The sequence below is a fragment of the Meles meles genome, chromosome 1 (assembly GCF_922984935.1).
Source record: "Meles meles chromosome 1, mMelMel3.1 paternal haplotype, whole genome shotgun sequence".
Classification (NCBI taxonomy): Eukaryota; Metazoa; Chordata; class Mammalia; order Carnivora; family Mustelidae; genus Meles; species Meles meles.
Window position 1 is genome coordinate 163,225,541 of NC_060066.1, and position 23,892 is coordinate 163,249,432.

Below are 23,892 nucleotides of genomic sequence, written 5' to 3' on the forward strand. Positions count from 1 at the left end.
GAGCCTGGCGGAGTATTTCTTTCTCTCTGCCTCTGGCAGCCCAAGCCCCCTCCTCCAGCATCTCCTCCATAGGCAGCCAGCCAGACAAGGCCTAGCCTCCGTCTGCCTGAGAGCACAGGAGGCCCCCAACCTCCGCCCAGCGTTTGTTCAATAGGCTCATCCCCTGGTCTCAGGTATCTCAGGAGTCTGCTGTGGACGTGAGGAGGTTGTTTCAACTGAGCCCCTCCAGCCCTTCACCTGGGAACAGACAGAGAGAGAAGAACTTCCCGGGATGTGGCGGTGACTTAAATCTCCCTTCCCTTTCCCTCCATATCCTATATCCTATATAGTGGATACTTTGCATCCCTCCTCAGACCACAGCATGCATCAGGATCCCTCCGAGGGCTTGTTTAAAACAGATTTGCTGAGCCCCTCCTCAGCAGTTTCTCAATCTGTGGGTCTGAGGTGGGCATTTCTGACAAGTTCCTGGGTTAATGCTGAGGCTGCCAATCTGGAAATCAGCACTTGGAAAGTATGGTTTCCACACTCTGAAAACCACTGCTCTACCACACTGAGCACTTAGACATGGGTTGCTGTGTGGCCTCCCGGCTCCTCTGTCTGCTGTGGGAACTTTGGCCCTTAACCTCTTCTTGTTCTAAAATGCGGACATTGGATTTAGTACTCCCAAAGGTCCCTTTGTCTCTATCAAGCATTGATTCTGTGAGTTCCCACTGGAAATAGTTTCTAGCCCTCACAAACTAGATGAACTATAGCCCGCCTTCCCTATCACCCAGTTCTTTTGCCTACTTTTGAAATGCATTTGTCAACATCACCTTATAATTTCAGGGAACAGCATTAGGCACTCACACCATCATAGGACTTAGTGCTTGAGGAGTTTAGGAGCTTATGTTATGAAACAGAAAGAGTTGTGACGTACTCCCCCTGCACAGCCAAATCGGGCTCCTATGGTTGGGTGGCTGATTGGAAGCCGCAGAACTGGAAGAAATGGGTTTGGGAGTCAAACACCTCTGGGATTAAATTACAACAGCACCATTCACTAACTCTGCAAGTCTCCTGATCTCTGTGAGTCTTGGTTTCCTGATCTGTAAAAGGGAGATAATATTTATTTCTTAGGCTAGTAGGGAGGCTTAAATGAGCTAAGGTGCATATAGGATGTAGCACAGAGCTGGGCATATATTAAGTACTCAGTGGTGAACATCATCACTATTACTTTTTTAAAAATATTTTATTTATTTATTTGACAGAGAGAGAGAGAGAGATCACAAGTAGGCAGAGAGGCAGGCAGGGAGAGAGGCGAAAGCAGACTCTCTGCTGAGTAGAGAGCCTGATGCAGGGCATGATCCCAAGACCCTAAGATCATGACCTGAGCCAAAGGCAGAGGCTTAACCCACTGAGCCATCCAGGCACCCCGAACATCATCACTATTATTAACCATGGGACAATTATTTAGCTTCTCCAATCTCAGTTCCTTAACTGTAAGGAATAAATGAGCTAATGTGACAAAGTATAGCAGATCTCCTGGCCTTTGGAAGATACTCCATAAATGGCAACTATTCTTAACACACATACACTCATATAATCAATTTCTTCCTATTTCCTTTGCCTAGGGTTTTAAATCTGTTGGTAGTATTTATCACAGTGTACAGAGGAATATACATCTCCGTGTTTGTCTCCCCTAGAGACAAACCGGAAACTCACTCTGAGAGGAGGGGCCCAATTTTATTCATCTTTCTAGCCTCAAAAACATACAGCAGTTTACCTGTAATAAGTGCTCTGTTAATGTTAGCCAATCTCCCTCCCCCTCCTAACACACTGGACATCAAGTCCAGGTGCCTGCCTGCAACTTCACCGGATGGTAATGCCAAGTCCACAGTCCACGTTTGATCTCACTTTACACATCCCTTCATCAGATTCTCCTATCCGGACTGCAGTGCCCCTGTTTAGGAAATATTCATCATTTCCGTATTACTGTCACAGTTTTACCATAACCTTTTACCACCTTGGTTCTTATCCACTTATCATGGTTTTTTTTTGTTTTTTTTTTTAAAGATTTTATTTATTTATTTGACAGAGAGAGATCACAAGTAGATAGAGAGGCAGGCAGAGAGAGAGAGAGAGAGAAGCAGGCTTCCTGCTGAGCAGAGAGCCCGACGCGGGACTCGATCCCAGGACCCCGAGATCATGACCTGAGCCAAAGGCAGCGGCTTAACCCACTGAGCCACCCAGGTGCCCCACTTATCATGTTTTTTTAAGTATCGACTCAATTTGCTTAAATAATTTATTAAAAAAAAAACCTGAATGCAACTCACCATAAGTAAAAGGACACACTAAAATAAATAGGAGAAAAAGAAAATAAGGCTACCAAGTTCTAGCAGGACTCTTCTAACTGTCTGCCTGTGGAGTTTCTGAACTTAGTCTTTATTTAAAAAGGTCGGGGGGAGGGTGTTTACCAACTCATAGAGAGGTGTTTGAGACAGATAGCATCTAAATGAAATTTTCTATCTGTAATCACATAGCTCAAAATAGAATTAGAAAGGGAATACTTTCTTTTTTTTTTTTAAGAATTTATTTCTTTATTTGATGGAGAGAGAGACACACACAGTGAGAGAGGGAACACAAGCAGGGGGAGTGAGAGAGACAGAAGACAGGCTTCCTGCTGAGCAGGGAGCCCAATATGGGGCTCTACCCCAGGACCCTGGAATCATGACTGGAGCCAAAGGCAGATGCCTAATGACTGAGCCACCCAGGCACCCCTTTTGTAATTTTCAGTTTAATAGTATCTAAAGCCAGATCCACATGCCACCTAGAATCATCTTTGGTCCCATGTGAAATTATCTATTGGATCATCAAGGATGCATGTCATATACTCTAATGTACTCGTAAGTGTACCTTTAAAATATAACTCACCAGCATTTTTTAAAGGATGCCATCACCCCAACCACCCATCACAGATTGTATACTGATCCCACTTCAAAAATTAAGCACCCCACTCCCCCGCTGTTCTTCCAGCTATCAATTCTTCATCACCATCTTTCAGGCTGACTTCTGTTATATTTGTTGGAGACTGTAGGCTCCTTGAACATAGCGCCTTCGTCTTTTCCTCACGGCCTCCACACAGCTAGGCATAGAGACCAGACACGAGGGGCAGACATTATTATACAGCTGACTCACTGCTGAATGAATGAATGGACAAAGCGACTTCTCTTTGCCCTCTTGGAGCTTCTCTGGGCAGACAGAAGAAAGGCTAATTACTCCAACACATCAAGATTCAGAAAAGAAAGCTGGAGAATGATGGGATGAAGGGGGGAAATACCCAGCCCTGTGTGCCTGCTGCCTTCTCCCTGCAGGCACTCATTCAAGACTCAAGAGGCCAAAAGGTTGCACGGAGAGAAGAAATGGTGACTAAAACACTAACATGGCATTGTTTGTGACAAAGGTAAATTCTTACAAGTGAAGGAATTATCCCCCAATTTTACTAGTTCGCCAGGTCATTAACCTGTAACATCTCAACAGTTGCTGAAAAGAGGCAGTAACGTGTGTTCGACAAGCCTGCTTTCTCAGACACACAGGTTCCCAGGGCAAGTGGTTACGGAAGGAACTGAGATGAATGGAATGAACACTCTTCCTGTCTACCTGGCATGACCTGTTATTCTCCATGAGCAACAATTTACAAATCGCTCCTAGAATAACAGTCTATCGTAGAGGGCCTCTCTCAAGAGATGGAGAGATGGAACTACCACCTTTGGTCTTCTCCCTGTGAAATCCCCGCAAGCAAAGTAACAATCAGTTATGCTCTACCCTCCATATATAATGATAAAATGATGATGTCTTGCTCAGAACTTTGCTCTCTGATTGATACATTTGGTAGTACGCATGGACAAGCCTGTATCATTCCTTCCTCCCTCCACCTTCCTAACCACAATCAATGGCAGAGTTCCTTCTGGAAGTTGCCTTGGAGTTAGTAGGCATTTCTGGAGATGAAATGTCTTTGGGTGTGTCTTTCCTCTGTTGTAAATCAACTGCCAGAGGGAATGCATGTTCTTCCTGTTCCAGCTGGTTGGAGGGACTGGAACTGAATACTGAGTTTATTCGAATTGGGTCCCACTGGTGGGAGCCTTTTAAGTTTGTTCTTCTGATAAGGGCAATAAAGAACATTTATATTATACATTATATATAATACTAATTCTTACAATAGTCCTCTGACATAGGTAGCTTATTATTGTGTGTCCATTTTGCAGACCTCAAAACTGAAGCAAGAAACTTGCCTGAGATCCTAGACCCATTAGTGGAAGATTAAGGACATAAATCAAGGATCTGGACTTCAGAGCCGGTGCTCTTTAATCACTGGGCTATGCCGATTCAGAGACCTCTGGAGTAACATTGTTATCTTTTTATTTTATAGATAAAGAAATTAACACACGACAAGGCTGGGTATTTTATCCCTCAGTGTCATGAGCCAATAAGTGGCAGAGCTGGGATCTGAACGTACATCTCAGGGTCAAACCACACAACAACAAACCCTAGTCAGTCTCCCTCGTACTTGAGTGAAGAGGCTCCAAAGAGTGTCAGAAGGGTTCTGAACAAGACTGCTGGTCTACAGAGAAATACTAACAAAGAGAAAGTCACTTGTGTGCAGACCGGTGGTCTCCATCAGCAGCCAGATAGCTATAAAAGGCTCATCTCACTAGGACTTCCCTCTCAGGGATCTCCACAGGTTTTAACTTACAGCTTCCCTTCCTGAACCTGCCAGTTCATCTGTCCGCATCCTGCTGCCAACCAACAGCCAAATCATTGCTGTGTCCCAGGTTTTGGTCTTGCTGCCAGACCCGTTGGATCTGATGCTTGGCTCGCTATTGATCTGGCTCTCGAATGGCATCCCCACTCTGTTCTTCACATGGCCACAGGCCGCCTGCCAGCTCTAGGGTCAAGTTCCAACTGTCCTTGCCTGCCACCACCATCACCTTTCTACCACAAATGTGGCTAGTCCCAAACCCGCAAGTCCCAAATGTGGCTCCTAGATCCCCAACCCAGATCATAGACCCTACTTGTTGGAGAGGTCACTAGGGACAAGTCATTCTGAGAGATAAACCAAAAAGGTAGAAACAGAATATCATTTAAAAGATATGTCTTGTCGGAGAGCTGTACAGGAGACCCAGAGGAGAAACAAAGGTCAAAAAGGCACTCACTGGGGCGCCTGGGTGGCTCAGTGGGTTAAAGCCTCTGCCTTCAGCTCAGGTCATGATCCCAGAGTCCTGGGATCGAGTCCCGCATCGGGCTCTCTGCTTAGCAGGGAGCCTGCTTCCTCCTCTCTCTCTCTCTGCCTGCCTCTCTGCCTCTTGTGATCTCTGTCTGTCAAATAAATAAACAAAATCTTAAAAAAAAAAAAGGCATTCACTAGTTTTAAGATAGACTGATTCAATAAGGGTTTCCGAGTGAATTCTAAGCATGGAAAGGCAAGTTGGCACAAGGGTTAAGAGGATGGGCTCTACAGACAGAGTGACAAGGTCAGGCTTTAGCTCAACCTCTTATCAGATTTGTGACCAGCGGTTCCTTCAACCGTGCTTCATTTTTTCCACCTGAAAAATGGGAACAGAGGCAGTTTCCATCTCATAGGGTTGTTGTGCCTACATGAGTTAGGATGTGCAAGGCTTGGAACGATGCTTGGCCTGTGATATGCACTATATAAGTGTCAGTTTCACTATTATTGGTTCTTCAACCCCCACAAAGCACAAAGTACTTCAGGGCACTAGAGCCAGGTTCTTGGAAGAATTAAGCGCGGCCAGACCAATTTATTCTACTACTAGGGCTATCCTCATGTTATATGTATAATTTGTTTTCACATAGAATTTCATATATTAAAAAACAGCTGTCTTCGGGTACCTGGGTGGCTCAGATGGTTAAGTGTCTGCCTTTAGCTCAGGTCATGATCTCCAGGTCCTGAGATCCAGCCCCAAGCTGGGGGCTCCCGGCTCTGCAGGGAGTCTGCATCTCCCTCTGTCTCTCCCTTCTATTAGCACTCTCTCTCTCACTCAAATGAATAAATAAAATCTTAAAAATAAATAAATAAAAATTAAATCACAGCTGTCTTGTATCTGAAGCTCTCTCTTTTTTTAAATAATTTTTTAAAATTCATTTATTGAAACAATTTTTTACACCCAACGTAGGACTCAAATTCATGATCCTGACATCAAGAGCCACAACCTCTACCAACGGAGCCAGCCAGGAACCCCAAAGCATCTCTTCTTTATGCTAAATATCCTGAATTACTCGGGCATTCCTTAAGTAATATGGTATCCTGCTAGAAACTAGCACAACAGTGTGTTTTTTGCTGCTTATGTAAGAAATACCAGAGCGTTCTCCTGTTCAGCCTCAGAAGAACATATGGAAAGAATTTTCCCTTCTTAATGGAATATAATAATAACAATAATAGCTACTATGTACTGAATATTACCATGCCATCTAATAGATCTCATTTTGCACTATGCAAATTTCCAGGAGTTCAGATGAACCACAGAAGATCCCCAAACAGAATGACACGGGACTTACCACATAGATTATATTTCTGTCCATGAAATGTTCTGATTTCCCTTAATGAAAGAGCACCCCCTTCCCCCCACCCCTGCAACCCCGTTATCTCAGGAGTGGCCACATGACTTATTTGGGCAAAGGAAAGCAGAAATTTTAAGAGCTGGGGTTCCCATTGACCTTTTTTTCTTTGAACAATGGCCAGCAAATGGCTTAATTCCCACAGTAAAGATGACCTCACCTCCCTACAAAAGACTGAACCATGACGGACATGTATCGTGAGCAAAAAACAAATTTTCATTGTTGTAAACCACCAAGATTTTTAAGGTGAGTTATTATCCCAGCATAAGTTAGCCTATCTCGACTCTTCCATTTTCAGTCTTCAATGCTAAATGTTGTGCAGAAGTCCTATTGATTATATTCGTATAATATGATTCAGAATCCCTTCACACACTGGGTATTCTTTGGATGATTATGTTCTTCTAAGTGACATACACAGCAATGCATTAAGCATTCCAGATGTAGTCTGATAAGCAGTCTCTTCTTCTGGACACTATTTCTTCTGTAACAGGATAGTGTATTTTTACTTTTTTTCTTTTAGCTTTATTGAGCTATAACAGACATACAGCACTATGTAAGTGTCAGGCAGAGAGCATATAGACTTGACTTACATATACTGCATAATGATTACTGCAATAAGCTTAGCTAACATCCATCATTTCATATAAGTGCAAAAAATGTATTTTTCCTTGTGATGAGAACTTTTAGGATCTACTGCTTTGACAAATTTCAAATATAGCACATAGCAGCGTTAGTTAATATAGCAAGATAATATTTTCCCATATTTCAAACCATGATCCTTCTCCCTCTTCATGTAATAGCTAAGGAGTTTTATGCCCATCATCTTAGAAAGAAATAATGCAGCAGAAGAGAGAAACCAAGTCTTTTCTTGGCTTTTTTTTGGGGGGGGGGCTAAGCCCCCAGAAGTGGAAAACATGCTTGTGTTTATATAATACAACTGATTTGGGAGTCTGCAAATGGTTGAAGACTTCCTACTCTCCATACCCTGGACTAGGAAAAATCTCCTTGGGGTGTACTTGGGTGGGTTAGTTGGTTAAGGGTCTGACTCTTGGTTTCAGCTTGGGTCTCGATCTCAGGGTCATGGAATTGAGCCCCACACTCAATGCACAGAAGCTGCTTCGGATTCTTTTCTTCTTCCTCTCCCTCCCACTCTTCCCCTCCTCCCCCACCCATTTCTGTGCTCTTGCTCACTCTAATATAAATAAATAAATAAAATAAAATCTTTAAAAAGAGAAGAAAAATCCCCTGGGCTGGAGAGAGGGGAGAGTCAGAGGAGGATTCATTTATTATTTATTGTTTTGCTTTATTTTATTTTATTTTATTTTATTTTACTTTTTAAGGATTTTATTTATTTGACAGAGAGAGATAGCCACAGAAGGAACACAAGCAGGGGAAGTGGAAGAGGGAGAAGCAGGCTTCCTGCTGAGCAGGAAGCCCAAATGCGGGACTTGATCCCAGGACCCTGGGATCATGACCTGAGCTGAAGGGAGACGCTTAATGACTGAACCACCCAGGCGCCCCTATTTCTTATTTTTTAAAGATTTTATTTATTTGCCAGAGACAGAACACAAGCAGGGGGAGTGGCAGGTAGAGGGAGAAGTAGGCTCCCCACTCAGCAAGAAGCCCAATGTAGGACTCAATCCAAGAGCCCTGGGATCGTGACCTGAGCTGAAGGCAGATGCTTAACTGACTAAGCCACCCAGTTGCCTTCAGAGGAGAATTTAAGTGGAAACGATTCCTTGGGAAAAAAGGACATGCACACCTGTTTACTTCCCAGGACCAAGCCCCAGCATGGAGGACGAAAGGTCCAAATCCAGGGCTGGGAAGATCCAAATCCAGGAAAGGTTTGTATCCTGTCCTAGGCAGGACCTTGAGAAGGGGCAACATTCCATTGTGAAGTATATCACGGACTGAATATGGTCTACGAGCAGGTCTTGTTTGGCAAACACAGAATTTTTAAACAATTTGATTTTTGAATGACTTGGAGTGGAGCATGCCCTCTAGTTTCTTCCGTCCTTACCCCTATTATCTTATACCTGATCTACTATACTGACCTGCCTCTAAAGGCATTTGAGTTCAAAATCCCTGACTTGCCTCTAAAGGCATTTGAGTTTAAAATCCCAAGTGTACATGAAAAAAATCTCGCCTGATTCCCCATGTGCCTCAACAGAGTAATTCCATTTACTCAAGAGAGTGGCATGAGAAGGAGAGAGAGGGACAGGAAAAAAAAAAAAAAAAAAAAAAGGTCCTGTGACTGAAAACCAGATATGAACAACAGTGTCTCAGTGAACACTGATGGGGATGGGTGACAACCAGACCAGGATGCTTCCTCAAAGTTATGGCATTTCCAAAATCCCATTCTCCCCCAAGAATGGGGCAAAGCACAGAGATACTGAATTAACTGAAAGGAAGTGTTTACCACCTACCCAGATCCTTGATTTTTGATACTGTTGTGAGCTCCTCAGTATCTATTCCTTTTCTCTCACTGAATACCAGCAATGAAGCTCGAGCAACAGACCCAGACTCCAGTGACGTACCTGATTAGACCAAGAGAATTTCAATTACCCCTTGCTATTAATTATAATTCAGGAATGGATAAGTGACCCAAATTTGAGCAATTATGAGGACACAACCGTGTGGAAGTTTCTGGGAAGGTTCACAGCAACCAATGGGAATCAATCATTCATTCTTTCAGACAAGATGTCTTTGTAGCCCCCATTGTTTTGGACAGCCACCCTACAGTCATGAGGGGGACTAGCATTAGTTTGAGGCGAGCAGTGTGGATGGCAGAACAGAAAAGTGAAAAGAACCTGGTCATTGATGACATAATTTAGCGTCTATACTAACCCTGAATTCTTCCCTACTTTTGGACTTCCTCTTACATTAGCAAATAAATTCTTTATTATTTCAGCCAGAGTGAGTTGGATTTCCTATTGCCTGCAGTTAAGGCATCCTGACATAGGCTCATAATAAAAATTAATTTTAGTCATAGAAAAATTTTAAGACCAGTTTTTTAAAAAGATTTATTTATTTATTTGAGAGAGAAAGAGTAAGTGCATGCACGTGCATGCAGGGATGCAGAGGGAGAGAATCTCAAGCAGACCCCCCCATTGTGTGTGGAGCCCATTGTAGTGTTCCATCTTACAGCCCTGAGATCATGACCAGAGCTGAAATCAAGAGTCAGAAACAATAGACTGAGCCACCCAGGCATCCCAGTCATAGAAAAATTTTAAAGTTACAAGTTTTCACATTGTGGTTGAAAGACCACAATTCTTTTTGTTAAAATTTAATATAATCTAAAATGGAAATTGTTGCTTTTTTTTTTGGCAAAACCCAGTATTACTTCATACTGACATAAAACTCCGAAGTTTTTTGTTTTTTGTTTTTTTTTTGACAGAGAGAGAGATCACAAGCAGGTAGAGAGGCAGACAGAGAGAGAGGAGGAAGCAGTCTCCCTGCTGAGCAGAGAGCCCGATGCAGGGCTTGATCCCAGGACCCTGAGATCATGATCTGAGCCGAAGGCAGAGGCTTTAACCCACTGAGCCACCCAGGCGCCCCCAAAGGTATTTTTCATAATTGTTTATAGATATTCGCAGGCAACTAGACAGTTCCTACTCTCTAATTCTGCCTTACTCATTCAGGTAACAGTATTAATTGAGTACCCACTGCATGCCAGGCTGTGAATCAGCTCTGATAACACAATGGTGCTTAAAAGAATCCCACTTTCATTGACTTACAGAGTATCAGATACAAGGAATTCAGGTTCAGATTCCCCACTTGGCGGGGAGCCCGATGTAGGGTTCAATCCCAGGACCCCTGGATCATGACCTGAGCCGAAGGCAGATGCTCAACTGACTGAGCCACCCAGGTGCCCTGTCAGGAACCATTTAAGTGAAAGAAAGAGATAGGGGTTATATTCTCAGATGAAGGAGAATTTTGAGAAAAGGAATTGAATGCAAGTCATTTCTTTGAGGGGTGATCCTCGAAAGCATGGGGAGGGAGAGGAAAAGTGGAAAAGGAAAGGATGGAAAGCCAACAGAGTGTGTATGGATGAGTGGGTCACCTCTGCGGGCAAATGGAGCTCATTCTGAATGACTGCATGGAATGCACTTCAGAATTGTCCCGGAGCATTAGTCCAGCAACTTGTTTCTTATTGGTAGAAGGCTGCCCTGGAAGCAGAAAGACACGGGAAGCCATCTGCACACATAGGAATTGTCTGCAGGTGATTCACAGAAGAGGTAAGGGGCTAAGGGTGAGGAATGACAGCTCTGTTACACTGGCAGAGTGCCAAGCATGTGGTAAACACTGAATAAATACATAAAAGAAAAGAAAAGGGGAAATTATTAAGTCTTGTCTAAGAGAGACAAGGAAACCTATCCAGAGGGATTAATAATTCCTTTTTTTAAATTAAAGATTGTTATTTATTTGAGAGAGAGAGAGAGAGAGAGCACAAAAGGGGGTGGGGAGGGACAAGCAGGCTCCCCACTGAGCATGGAGACTGAGGCGGTGCTCCACTCCAGGACCCTGAGACCATGACCTGAGCTGAAGCCAGAGGCTTAGCCAACTGAGCCACTCAGGTGCCCTGAGGCTAGTAATTCTTGAGGTTATGTTTGGAGGATGCATCAGCTGAGAGAACAAAAGCACAAAAGTATCCCAGGCAAAAGGAATGGCATCAAGGATATGGGATACAGAGGGAGAAGAAGACCCAGACTTACTAGAGGTTAGGGAAGCCAAGAGAGGTGGCAGGAGTCGGATCACAGAAGACTTCTATACAATCCTAAGGAGTTAGTTTTTATTTTAAGGGAATGGAAAACCACTGAGTTATACAAGAGTGACATAATTGATTTTGAATTTTAGTAAGATAAATTGGTCCTGCTTGAAGACACCCTGGTAGAATGGATTGAGTCTAATGTCAGGCCAACTAATTAAAGAGATGTTAACAATATTCTAGGAGAGACAGTGGCAGGGGAGATAGAAGAGAGGAGTCTGAGAATTATCTAAGAAATAGCATAAATTGTTCAGATGTAGCAGAAGAGAGAAAAGTAAGGATGATATTTGGGTTTTTGGCTTTTATTAGGCCAGGAAGCACAGGAGGAGGAGGAACCGGTGAGGGTGGGAGGGATTCTTTTCACATACATCATATCAAGGACCTTTAAACCTTTGTGCCCCAGTATCTCCTAAATAAATTTGAAACATGTAATCCTAACATGTTTTGACATCAACCATTAAAATTATACATCATAAATGCAAAAGTGGCAAGGGGTGTAATTTCCAGTCATATCATAAGACTGAAATTTTAAAATAAAACGTATACCACTCTTTTAAATGAACTGAAATTTAAAGACCATAGCAAATCAAAAACCACCATCATCCTCTTGAAAATTACATGAACAAGCTCTTCTACTCAAAGTTTTACATCAGTTCTTCTGCACCTTGAACCAACATGCTCATCCTGCTTTCCCTCCTTTTAATTGCAAGGTGATATATTTTCATTTTTAGAAGTATTTTCTCGATTACCCTACTATATTTGGCAACAAAAATACACAGCTTGAAATTAATTTTGATAATTCCCTGTGATTTTTAAACTCCTTTTTCAAAAACTCGATTATAGGAATTAAGTTATCATAATTATTAGTCATATACCAGTAATCAAAATGACCAATGCATTACTAATTTTGATCAAAATTATGACACAAAAATATATTATTATAAATGTCTTTTACTAAGATGAATTATAATTTTAAAAACTAGTTCATAAAAATATTATTGCTAAACTGAAACTGTATTCAGCATTAATTTTACTCTGTTTTCCATTTTTATAGATGTTAGGTGTTGAGAAACCTTGTTCACAAAAATTAGGGGATGAGAATTGGAGGAGTTTAGCTGCAGCAACATCATTCATTTATTTGAACCCCTTCCAAGTTATATTCCAAAAACCACAGAGTGATCTATCATTAAAATGCATCTTTTAGTCATCTGTTGGCTGAAACTGAATTTTTCCCTCAAGTCTGTTGCAAAGAATTAGAAAGCACCTGACTTGCAAAAGTGTTTGTTACCCCGGACATGATAACCATTCACTTTCTGGATTTCTGAAAAGTGTATCAAAAAGGCTTTCTCAAGAATTATCAAATGATTATTAAAATCATACCCGTTATTTTTCCATCTAGAGGTATTTTAATTAACCTAACATGTACAGAAAGGATTAGAAGATGAAGATACTATTAATTTCAAAATACCTTGAGTAATAAAAATTTTGACAAGGAATTCTTCTCTCTTAAATCATGTGATTTAAATATATTTTATTCAAAAACCTTGGTGCAGTATTTTTAGCTCATTCAACTTATGGAAAATACCCATCTACCGCCTAACTAGCAAAGTCACCCTTCACTGCCAAACCAACCGGCCAAATCAGATTTTTTTCTCTGTCACAAAAGATCTGACTACATGTTTTCTATTCAAATAAACATGTTAAGACACATCCCCATGACAACCAGCTCACTTCTGAATTCAGAGAGTGAGAAAAAGAAGAACCTTGCTGAGAATTTGTTCCTGAATGAAATCAAGAATATAAGGTGCCATTCTGTTTGATATTTTTTTTATCAACACACCCCCCTCTTTTGTTTGTTTGCTGTCACAAGACCCTCAGTCAGAAGTGGTAGATTCCTTGACAGTAGTCAGGATGGAAAGGCTGACGTTGTTAAGTGAAAACTGTCATCATGCCTTACTTATTTTGGAGTGGAGCTAGATTCAAAACATCCCAGCAGGGGCCAGAAAAGCCCATTCCAGAGGCCACATTTCATTCTTCACAGGATGTGGATAAATCAAGGAAAAACACAAGCCCTGCTTTGGGGGCATGCTGCCTACATTAGAAGAGTCTAGCCTACCCCAGTACTTTGAAAGTTCTCTGTGGAGCCCTTGGCGGGGGCGATTACATCCAGTGCAAGGTATATGGTAAGATAGAGGCAAGTTGTACCTTTTTATTTCATCAAAGGAGATAAGGGGGGTTATGAAAGGCAGTTGAGAAAGGAAAACTTAGCATAACACCCCAACATTCAACATTTCCTCAGAGAAATCCCTTCTAGCACAATCACATGAGGAAATCAAGATCCAGAAACAGGTTCCCTACCATATCTCTTGGAAAGTCTCTGTATCTGCCTTTGAAAACCATTCGATTTATACCATTTATGTCATCTGATCCTCACAACAGCTCTGTGAGTTTGGTACTTAAAACCGCTATTCATGGAGTGCCTGAGTGGCTTGGTGGGTTAAAGCCTGTGCTTTCGGCTCGGGTCATGATCCCGGGATCCTGGGATCAAGCTCCGCATTGGGCTCTCTACTTGGCAGGGAGCCTGCTTCCTCCTCTCTCTCTGCCTTCCTCTCCACCTACTTGTGATCTCTGTCTGTCAAATAAATAAATAAAATATTAAAAAAAAACACTATTCATGTGACTACTTTAGCAATCAGGAATCTAAGATGCAGAGACATCATATCAGTTACCCAAAGTCACTTGACTCCAGTTGAGTTGACATCCTGGACCCTTTCAGCAGAGCCCTCTGCTTCTGCTCCAGCCAAGAAGACCCCAACACACCAACCCAGCACCATTTCCCTTTCTATCAGTAAGGCCTCGGCTTCTCCTCTCTGCCTCCTCATAGAAGGCTGGACTAAACGACACTCAGGTTCCTAGCAGTTTCTCATTGAGACTCAATTAGTATATTTTATCTCTGACTCAAGTGAATTTTCTTCAACCTTTTTTTAAGAAAAAAAGCTGAAATGTATCTAAATTGAAAAAAAGGTTTTATATCCACCTACATACTCATCACTTAGGTTCTACCATTAATTTTTACCGTACCTGCCAAGGCTTTTTTTTTTTTTTTTTAAATCTTTGGAAGCCTACATTTCCCCTACATTTTATGGAAGGGGGCTTCCATAAAACAGGAAAGTACCCTAGCACCTTCATCCAAGCTACTTTCAAAGAGTACGGCTTTTGACCCACGGGAAACTATAAATTTTCTCATTTTCTTTGGTTCAGGTCATTCATTTAGTTCGGTGGTACCAAACCTGGAGGCAGAGTAGAATCACGTGAAGAGTTTTAGTTTCTTATGGGTTTTTTTGTTTGTTTGTTTTTAGAGAGAGAAAGGAGGAGGAGCAGAAGGAGAGGGACAAACCGACGCCATGCTGAGTGCAGAGCCCAATGTGGGGCTCCATCCCATGTCCCTGAGATCATGACCTGAGCAGAAATCAAGAGTCAGACATTTAACCAACTGAGCCACCCATGCGTCCCAGTTGAAGCGTTTTTAAAACCTACCAGGGCACTGGCCCTTTCCCAGATCGACTGAGTCAGAATCTCTAGGCGTAGACACAGGATTTTAGCATCCAATTAGCCAACAAGTAATTAATGAGTACTACTCAGTGACAGGCACCTCTTCAGGCATCAGAGTGGATAAGGGAAGTGGATAAGGGAAGTCCCTGCCCTCACGGAGCTCTGCCCTCTTGTCTCACCTCAGAATTCCTTCCTGCACAGTGTGTTCCAGCCCCTTCCCTCTCACTGTCCTTCCCTCTCTTCCAGAACCTGGCTCAGGCCCCAGAGTATTCTTCTCACCCTTTACTCAGTTAATTATGGCTTTCTGAGGAGTTCTACTGCAGGTTTTCTCCTCATCGTTACTATAGGCTATGGCACCTTGTGCAAGAGTTTCTGGTTTCCTATGTGGGACTCCATGAACTGTGAAGGGTCTCTGATCTGGTAGCCTCCTCATGCAGGAAAGTGCCTGGAACATGGCACATTTCAAAATGTAAACCAAATCAAACAGTTGATACTATCTTGGAGGTAAGGCCATCACCACCTCTAAGCAATGAGTTTTCTGAGTCTCCTTCTGAGTTCCTTCCAGATGACTTGTCTGATGGATTGAGGGATGATCTTTTATACCCAAAGGGACTGAAGCTAGGCTTTATAGCAGATGGACCCGAAATAATGAAGGGCTTGAGAGACTTACAAATTATGTTCTTGGATTTTTCTAAGTCCTCTAATTGGAAACTCTAAAATCCTTCCCCCACCAGTAGAATTTAGTAGCGGGGAATGTCCTAGAGAAGACACTTCATGAAAGAGTCCGCCTGGCTTGACAGAAACTGTGTGGGCTTTGAAGTCAGATGGAACAGAGGACAAAGTCTCTTCTCTACCCCCACTGTCTATTTGACTTAGATGGTTTGCTTAACCTTTCTGAACCCCGGTGTCTTTACCTGCCAAATACAGAAAAATATTCTCTCCCCCATCTCCACATTAGACCCCAAGCTTCATGAAGAATAACATTGCTAGCTAACTTTTACTGGAGTGTTTCCATGTACCAGGCATATTCCTAACTCCTTTACAATTCAATACGTGAACCTTCAAGGGACTCTTGTCCCTATTTCACAGATCATGAAACAGAGACACAGTAAGTGAATTGTCCATGATTAGACAGCTAGCAAAGGGCAGATTCAAATCCAGACCATCTGGCTCTGAGAGCTCACTCTTATCCGTGTCCTAGAGCCCTTGTTTGCCTTATTCACCCTGTATCTCCAGGTCCTAGAATAGCAACTGATACATGGTGCTAAAAATAACTTTTGAATGAATCAATCAATACCTTCTTGCAGCACTGATAAAAGGAGCAGAGAAATAATATCTATGGAGCACCTACCTACCATGTTTCAGGCTCATTTATGTGTTTTATCTGGCTTGCGCCTCCCCAGGATTATTAATTATCATTATAAATATTAATAAATTATTAATTATTAAATCCATTTTAATGACAGCATGCGCAGAGGAGGAAACTGAACTGAGAAAGATAAAGTCACTTGCCCAAGGACACAAACTGACATTCACAAAGCCCGCACTCTTTCCTCGCTACCTGTGGTCTTCCAATGTTTTTGCTTACCTTATAACATTTATGCTGACACCTAGAATTTTTTATTATTAGTTTAAGTAATTGCAAAATCTATACGTTCCCACATGTTGTAAATATTGATGTCTTAAAAAGATGGCATCATCTTTGGGGGGAGGTTATTTTAAAATTCCTTAATTTTTTATTCCTTTATGACTAGCACAATTTACAAATAAGGGCAATATTCACAATGCAACTTAAAAAATAGGTCAATCTATGACATATTAAAAAACCTCAGGAAGGTACATCTAATTAGCTGATGGCATGTTAATCATTAATTGTACTTTTTGCAAACTGTGGCTATGACAGACCTGATAAAAACTTTCTCATTTAAGCTGCTATTAAGTGTAGTTTCCTATCCAAGTAACTTTTCTGGCTATGGATGGTCATCCTTCCTTTCATGAAAGATTTTTGTAGTTCCCCTAATGCATTTGGGACAACCGACCCAAAGTAACCTGTAACTTTCCCGATAGCTCCTCATTCCCTCTCTTGCTAAGCACTGTAGCCCTTTTTTGCTGAGCTTTTAGAACCTTCCACTATCATACCCACCACTCCTACCACCATATCCATAACCCCTAGGGACTGCTTGAGCTTCCTCACCAACTGCCCCCCCTTCATTGGACCATACTTCAATTGCTGTTGTCCACTAGAATTTCCAAAACCATTATAGTTCCCACCACCAGCATAGTTATCATGGCCAAAATTTTCTCCTTCATCACAACCATTACATCTTCCACCACTGCCAAATCCTTTACCTTGGTTTGCATATCCTAGCTCATCACCCTCTCAACTACGATCACCAGGACCCCATCTGCCGTCATCGCCACCCTCACCTGTAGCTCCACTATATCCACCTTTACGTCGTCCATAATTATCTCTGCTCCCTTCACCTCCAGCACCATATTCCCCTCTTCCACAGAAGTTACCACCATGCGCAAAGCACCCTCCACCATGCAGAAGTTCCCCACGACACCTAAAGTTGCCGGATCTCCCCCATGACCTCCTGTGATCCAGCAGACTACACTTGTCATTTCGAAAGAGACTATTTCGGTGACTAGAAAAGTCATTGGAACTGCTTGAGTCTTCGTGGAGGGCATGTGAGTCTTCACTTCAGTTAGGCCCGTGAATAGTATAATATTCCCGAACAACAATTTTATCAACTATATGATCAAAAATGGTAAAAGCAAATCCTCTTTTTCTTCCACCCTGCTTGTCTTCCATAACTTCTGTGGTTTTGATCTTACTAAACTTTTCAAAGTAGTTTCTCAAATTATAGTCTTCTGTACCTTCTTTCACACCATCAACACAAATTTTTTGTCACTGTTAGATGAGCACCAGCCTTCAGGGAATCCTCTCTAGAAACAATCTCTTGGGTTCCACTACATGCCCAACAACCTGGTCTAGATGTCCTGCAGCATTCACCTCTTGAGCAGAAGTCAAAGGACTCACAAAACCAGAGCCCATGGGACATTTTGATTGGAAGTCTCATCACACAATGTATGTGTGTGCCTCATCTCTCTAAAAGTTCTCTCAAACTATCATCTGTAATTTCAAACCTCATAAACACCTACAGAGAGTTTTCACAACTGCCCTGGTTCCTTGTGCCCTGGAGGGGAGCTGGAGTCTGGCTGGGGGCCAGCAGGTAGAGGTTTTACTTCTGTTTTGAGACCAGACTAACATCTTACCACTTCAATCTGCATTCAATCTGGGACAGAAAAAAAAAAAAAAGAGCTGTGTCACTTTTTAAGATGTATCCAGCGGAAATTAAAATTAAAACTACATTTTAAGATGTATCCAGTGGAAATTAAAATTAAAACTGAGTGTATATCCACATTACCTATTTTATTTTACTTTTTTTTAGAAGATTTTATTTATTTATTTGACAGAGATCACAAGTAGGCAGAGAGGCAGGCAGAGAGAGAGAGGAAGGGAAGCAGGTTCCCTGCTGAGCAGAGAGCTTGATGCAGGGCCCGATCCTAGGCCTCTGGGATCATGACCCAAGCTGAAGGCAGAGGCTTTAACTCACTGAGCCACCCAGGAGCCCCTGCATGACCTATTTTAAAAACACGTGAGCAGGATGGAAATTTTCCCATTTCTCTTTCACCTCTTCCTCAAAATTATTCTCTACTGTGATTTGTTTTATGCGTGAAGGTCATTTGTTGATCATCCTTGCATATACCTCTTTTAAAAATACATCTATTGGGGTGCTTGGGTGGCTCAGTGCATTAAAGTCTCTGCCTTCGGCTCAGGTCATGAACCCAGGGTCCTTGGATTGGCCCGCATCGGGCTCTCTGCTCAGCCTGTTTCCTCCTCTGTCTCTGCCTGCCTCTCTGCCTACTTGTGATCTCTGTCTGTCAAATAAATAAATAAAATCTTTTAAAAAAATACATCTATTGAAATTTGGATAAATAATTATTACATATCAAAAGCAAATTTTATGGAAATCCATTTTTCAGTGAGCTGGTTGTGCTTTGTTTTTTTGTTTTGTTTTGCTTTGTTTTGGGTTTTGTTGTGTTTTGTGGGTTTTTTTGCTTTTTCAATTAGTTCATGAATCCATGGATCAACATCAACTATTGTTAGAATGGAGAAGATTGGATTTCAATTCTGTTCCTATTTTTCGTTTTTAGAGAAGTAAGAACTGAGAAACCTGTTTATATAATTAAGTAGAAGGGAAAGGACATTTTGTTAGAACAATGTCACTCAGTTCTTAGAACTACTTCTGAGTGGTATGTCAAGAAACACAGTTACATGTCATCAAAAATAATTTTAACTATCTATCGACTATCAGCTTGATTAGGTTTTCCTTCAGTTTTGTTAAAAACAAAAAATCAAAGTCATCTGACTGGAAAAAGGAATCAATATCCAGTAATTAGAGTCATTCAGTTACCAATACCTTCACCAATATTTTGAATTGCCTCTTTGTTCTGATATTTTTACAAATATCCCGAAAGTAACGCACCAAAAAATTTGAAATGAGTTGGACGCACACCTTTATTTTCTTGAATTGGGAAGTGGACTGATTGAGAAAAACGGTGTGGGAAAAGAGGACATGCACCTTTTCCAGGTCACTTGTTAGGCAGATTCATTTGGCACCAACATGTGGAAGCTCAGGATCTGAAAATTGATTTTTTTAAAACTACACATACCTATGTCCCCCTTGCAAGTCTTGCTGATTTGTAGGGTACAACATACCCAAGTTGGAAGATTGTTGTCTCCCTATACTCTACCTAGCGTTGTCCGGATTAGAAATAATAGAGGTTTAGTGCATAAAGTAGACAAAATATAAAATCCAGTTACTATCATTTTTTTAAAAATCTACTTTATTCAGAGCAGTGAGCTGGACCTAGATCTATCCCGTGAGAAGGACTAGAGCTTGGGGGAATGAGTGCAAATGCATATTCAGATGTAAGGAATGGGGTCTGGCCATAAAGATGGTGTCCACAAGAATGAACAAAAATAGGGACACAGGGGCTCCTGGGTGGCTCAGTGGGTTGAAGCCTCTGCCTTCGGCTCAAGTCATGATCCCAGGGTCCTGGGATCGAGCCCCTCATCGGGCTCTCTGCTCAGCAGGGAGCCTGCTTCCTCCTCTCTCTGCCTGCCTCTCTGCCTACTTGTGATCTCTGTCTGTCAAATAAATAAATAAAATCTTTAAAAAAAATAGGGACACAGTCAAAACGAGGTTAAAAAAAAAAATCTCAGCACACAAAGGCAGATGTCCCAATGGATGAGAAGGGAATAAAGAAGGAGACTCTGGAATGATGGTAGTCAACCTTGAAAAGGTTTACCAAAAGCATGGTGAACATGAAATAAAATCTTAACCAGAAGACTGCAACTTGAGGGGAACCTGGGTGGCTCAGTCAATTAAGCATCTACTTTCAGCTCAGGTCATGATCCTGGTATCTGGGATCAAGCCCCAAGTCTGGCTCCCTACTCAGCATGTTATTTGCTTCTCGCTTTTCCTCTGCCCCTCCCCCTGCTTGTGTTTTCTCTCTTTCAAATAAATAAATAAAATATTTTTTAAAAAAAGAAGACTGCAATTTGAGTCACATCTCTGCAACCTGCTTATAGTCTGCATAAACTAACTTCTCACCCCCAGTTTTCTAGAAGGTAAAATGGTAATCTTGCATAGCTACAGTTTGGATTAAATAAAATGACAGCATAATGCCTGGCATATAACAGTGATAAATAAATGGTCGCCATATGAATAGGAAATTCCAGAACTACCCAGGCAAGCAGGGGGAGTGGTAGAGGGAGAAGCAGGCTCTCTGTGGAGCAGGGAGCCCAACACAGGGCTAGATCCCAGGACCCTGAGATCATGACCTGAGCCAAAGGCAGACACCTAATGACTGAGCCCCGCAAAGGAGCCCCACTTATTCTTATAATTGAAAATTTTTACCATTTGACCCACATCATCCCATTTCCCTCTCCCTCTAGCCTCTGGCAACCACCATTCTATTCTTTGTTTCTATGAAATCTGCCTTTTTTCCCCTAAGATTCCACGTTTAAGTGAAACCATACATTATTTATCTTTCTCTGTCCAGCTTATTTCACTTAGTATAATGCCTCCAGTTTTGTCCTGTTATAGCAAATGGCTTAAACAGGGGTATTATTATTTTCCCACAGCTTTATCTCTGATCTGCTTTTCAAATCACTCTCTATTATTTCATTGGGTGATCTCAGCCATGATTTGGGCGTTAGCAACCGCTCCCATGCTGATGATGCCAAGGTTCATATTTCTAACCCAAACTTCTTTTCTGAACTCTAGACTCACGTATCCAATCGTTTGCACACCTCTACTAGGATATATCCTAGGAACTTCAAACTCAATATGTCCATAGATGAGCTCATCACCTTTCCACTTAAAGAAGCTTCTGGGATATTATTCCCTATCTAAATTGGGGGGAAGCACCATCTACCTAGTTGCCTAAGCCAGAAACATTAACGTCTCCCAAATTTGTCCCACTTTCTTTCCCTCCATTTCTGAAGAGTCATAGGACCAGTCCATTCTATCTATTGTTGAGCTCCCCATGGCCAATGCCACTGCGGAATGCAGATCCTCCCCTATTTCTTGCCATTTCTTACCAGCTTGCCAGTTTCCCTACTGGTCTCCTTGCTTCCAGTCTCTTCACCCCTGACCTTGTTTTCTGCACTGATTCTAGAATGATCTTTATGAAATATGTATCCAGTCTTGTCACTTTGTACTTAAAATTCTCCTCATTTCCATTAGAATAAAACCTCCACTTCTTAGCAAGGAACATACAGTCTTCCAAGATTAGACCCTACCTACCTCTCCAACTTCATATTCCATTACTCCATGCAAGCAAAGTATATCTCTGCTACTCTTTTTTTTAAAAAAAGATTTTATTTATTTATTTGAGATAGAGAGTGAGAGAGAGCATGAGAGGGGAGAAGGTCAAAGAGAGAAGCAGACTCCCTGTGGAGCTGGGAGTCCAATATGGGGCTCGATCCCAGGACTCCAGGATCATGACCTGAGCCAAAGGCAGTCACTTAACTGACTGAGCCACCCAGGCACCCTATTTCTGCTACTCTAAATCAATCACAATCATGACTTTAATCTGTCATGTTCTCATTGACCTCTATGCCTTTGTATGTGCTTCATGTACTGTACAGTCAGTGCTGGCAAAATTCTAGTCAATCTTAAAGTCACAGCTTAATATTACCAGCCTGTTCTTACTGCCCATACTCCCAGCTGTGGCAATGTTAGGTGTTTGTTCTCTGTGTTTTGTGTTGCCTTAATACTTGCATACATCTTGGTCATTTTCTTGTAATTTTATTTATTTATTTATTTTAAATTTTTTTTTTTAAGATTTTATTTTATTTATTTGACAGATAGAGATCACAAGTAGGGAGAGAGGCAGGCAGAGAGAGAGAGAGGAGGAAGCAGGCTCCCTGCCAAGCAGAGAGCCCGATGCGGGGCTCGATCCCAGGACCCTGGGATCATGACCTGAGCGAAAGGCAGAGGCTTTAACCCACTGAGCCACCCAGGCGCCCCAATTTATTTATTTTATTTGATATTATTTTATTTATTTTTTTAGAAAGGGAGAAAGAGAGAAGGGGAGGAAAGGAGCAGAAGAAGAGAGTGAGGATCTTAAAAAAAAAAAAGATTTTACTTATTTATTTGAGAGAGAGCGAGATTGAGAGAGGGAGAGCATAAGTGGGGCAAAGGGGAGACAGAGAAGCAGACTCCCCCCCTGAGCAGGGAGCCCGATGCAGGGTTCAATCCTAGACCTGAGTCAAAGACAAACGTTTAACTGAGCCACCCCAGGCACCCCCAAGAGAGAGAATCTTTTTTTTTCTTTTTTAAGATTTTATTTATTTATTTGACAGACAGAGATCACAAGTAGGCAGAGAGGCAGGCAGAGAGAGAGAGAGGGAAGCAGGCTCCCTGCTGAGCAGAGAGGCCGATGTGGGGCTTGATCCCAGGACCCTGAGATCATGACCCGAGCCAAAGGCAGAGGCTTAACCCACTGAGCCACCCAGGCACCCTCAGAGAGAGAATCTTAAACGGGCTTCATAGCCAGTGTGGAGACTGATACAGGGGTCCATCTCACAACCTTGAGATCATGACCAGAGCCAAAATCAAGACACAGATCCTTGACCAACTGAGCCACCAAGGCACCCCTCCCTTGTAATTTTAAGTCTACTGATTTTCTTCCACTTATTTGTAACCTCTTTGAGGCCAGGACCTGTATCTTTCCTCTTTGTCCCCAGGGTCTAGCTTGGGATCTTACCATAGACGTTCTTTTGAAGGTATGAAGGGAATAAAGAATTATCCAAATACAAGTGTGTTGAGGAGGAACGCAGAAACTCGGAGGAGGATGAGGCCTGACACAATGGGGCAAAGAGCCCAGACGTCCTAGGGACCCTTCCAACCTTGAACTCTGATGAGTCTCTAGTATGAGAATAATGAAAATTAATAATGAAAGAAGACTTACGTTGTGATTCATCTCATTCACCTTGCTCCCACTTTTCTCTGTTCTACAAAGAGAAAGAAGATATATTCAGACCCTGTAAGCCAATGGTTTTAGAAGTGCCACCATTTAATTATCCACCTGTTAAAGCCCTGCATTGCACGATCCTTCCTTCTGTGCACCCTCTTCCCTATTACCTGCCTTTTCATGAAGAGGGGGGACAACGAAATAAAAGACTCATTGGAGGAATATGTGGTTGTTTAATTTGGGCCTCTATTGTATCCTCTAATAACCCAGCAAACTGGTAATTCTTATTCCTTGCTGTATTACAAAGGATATATTATCCCTGCCCGTTCTACTGCAGGAGAATAATGGTGTGGGGAAGGAAGAGAAAAGGACATTATTTTTCCAGGCCTCTCGTCCAACAAAGAGGAAAAAGC

General features: G+C 42.0%; 1 pseudogene; it reads right to left on the reverse strand.

The window, feature by feature from the left end:
• Nucleotides 1-17,012: 17,012 nt before the first annotated feature.
• Nucleotides 17,013-17,984, reverse strand: LOC123955111 (annotated as a pseudogene).
• Between the last annotated feature and the right edge of the window lie 5,908 nt (nucleotides 17,985-23,892).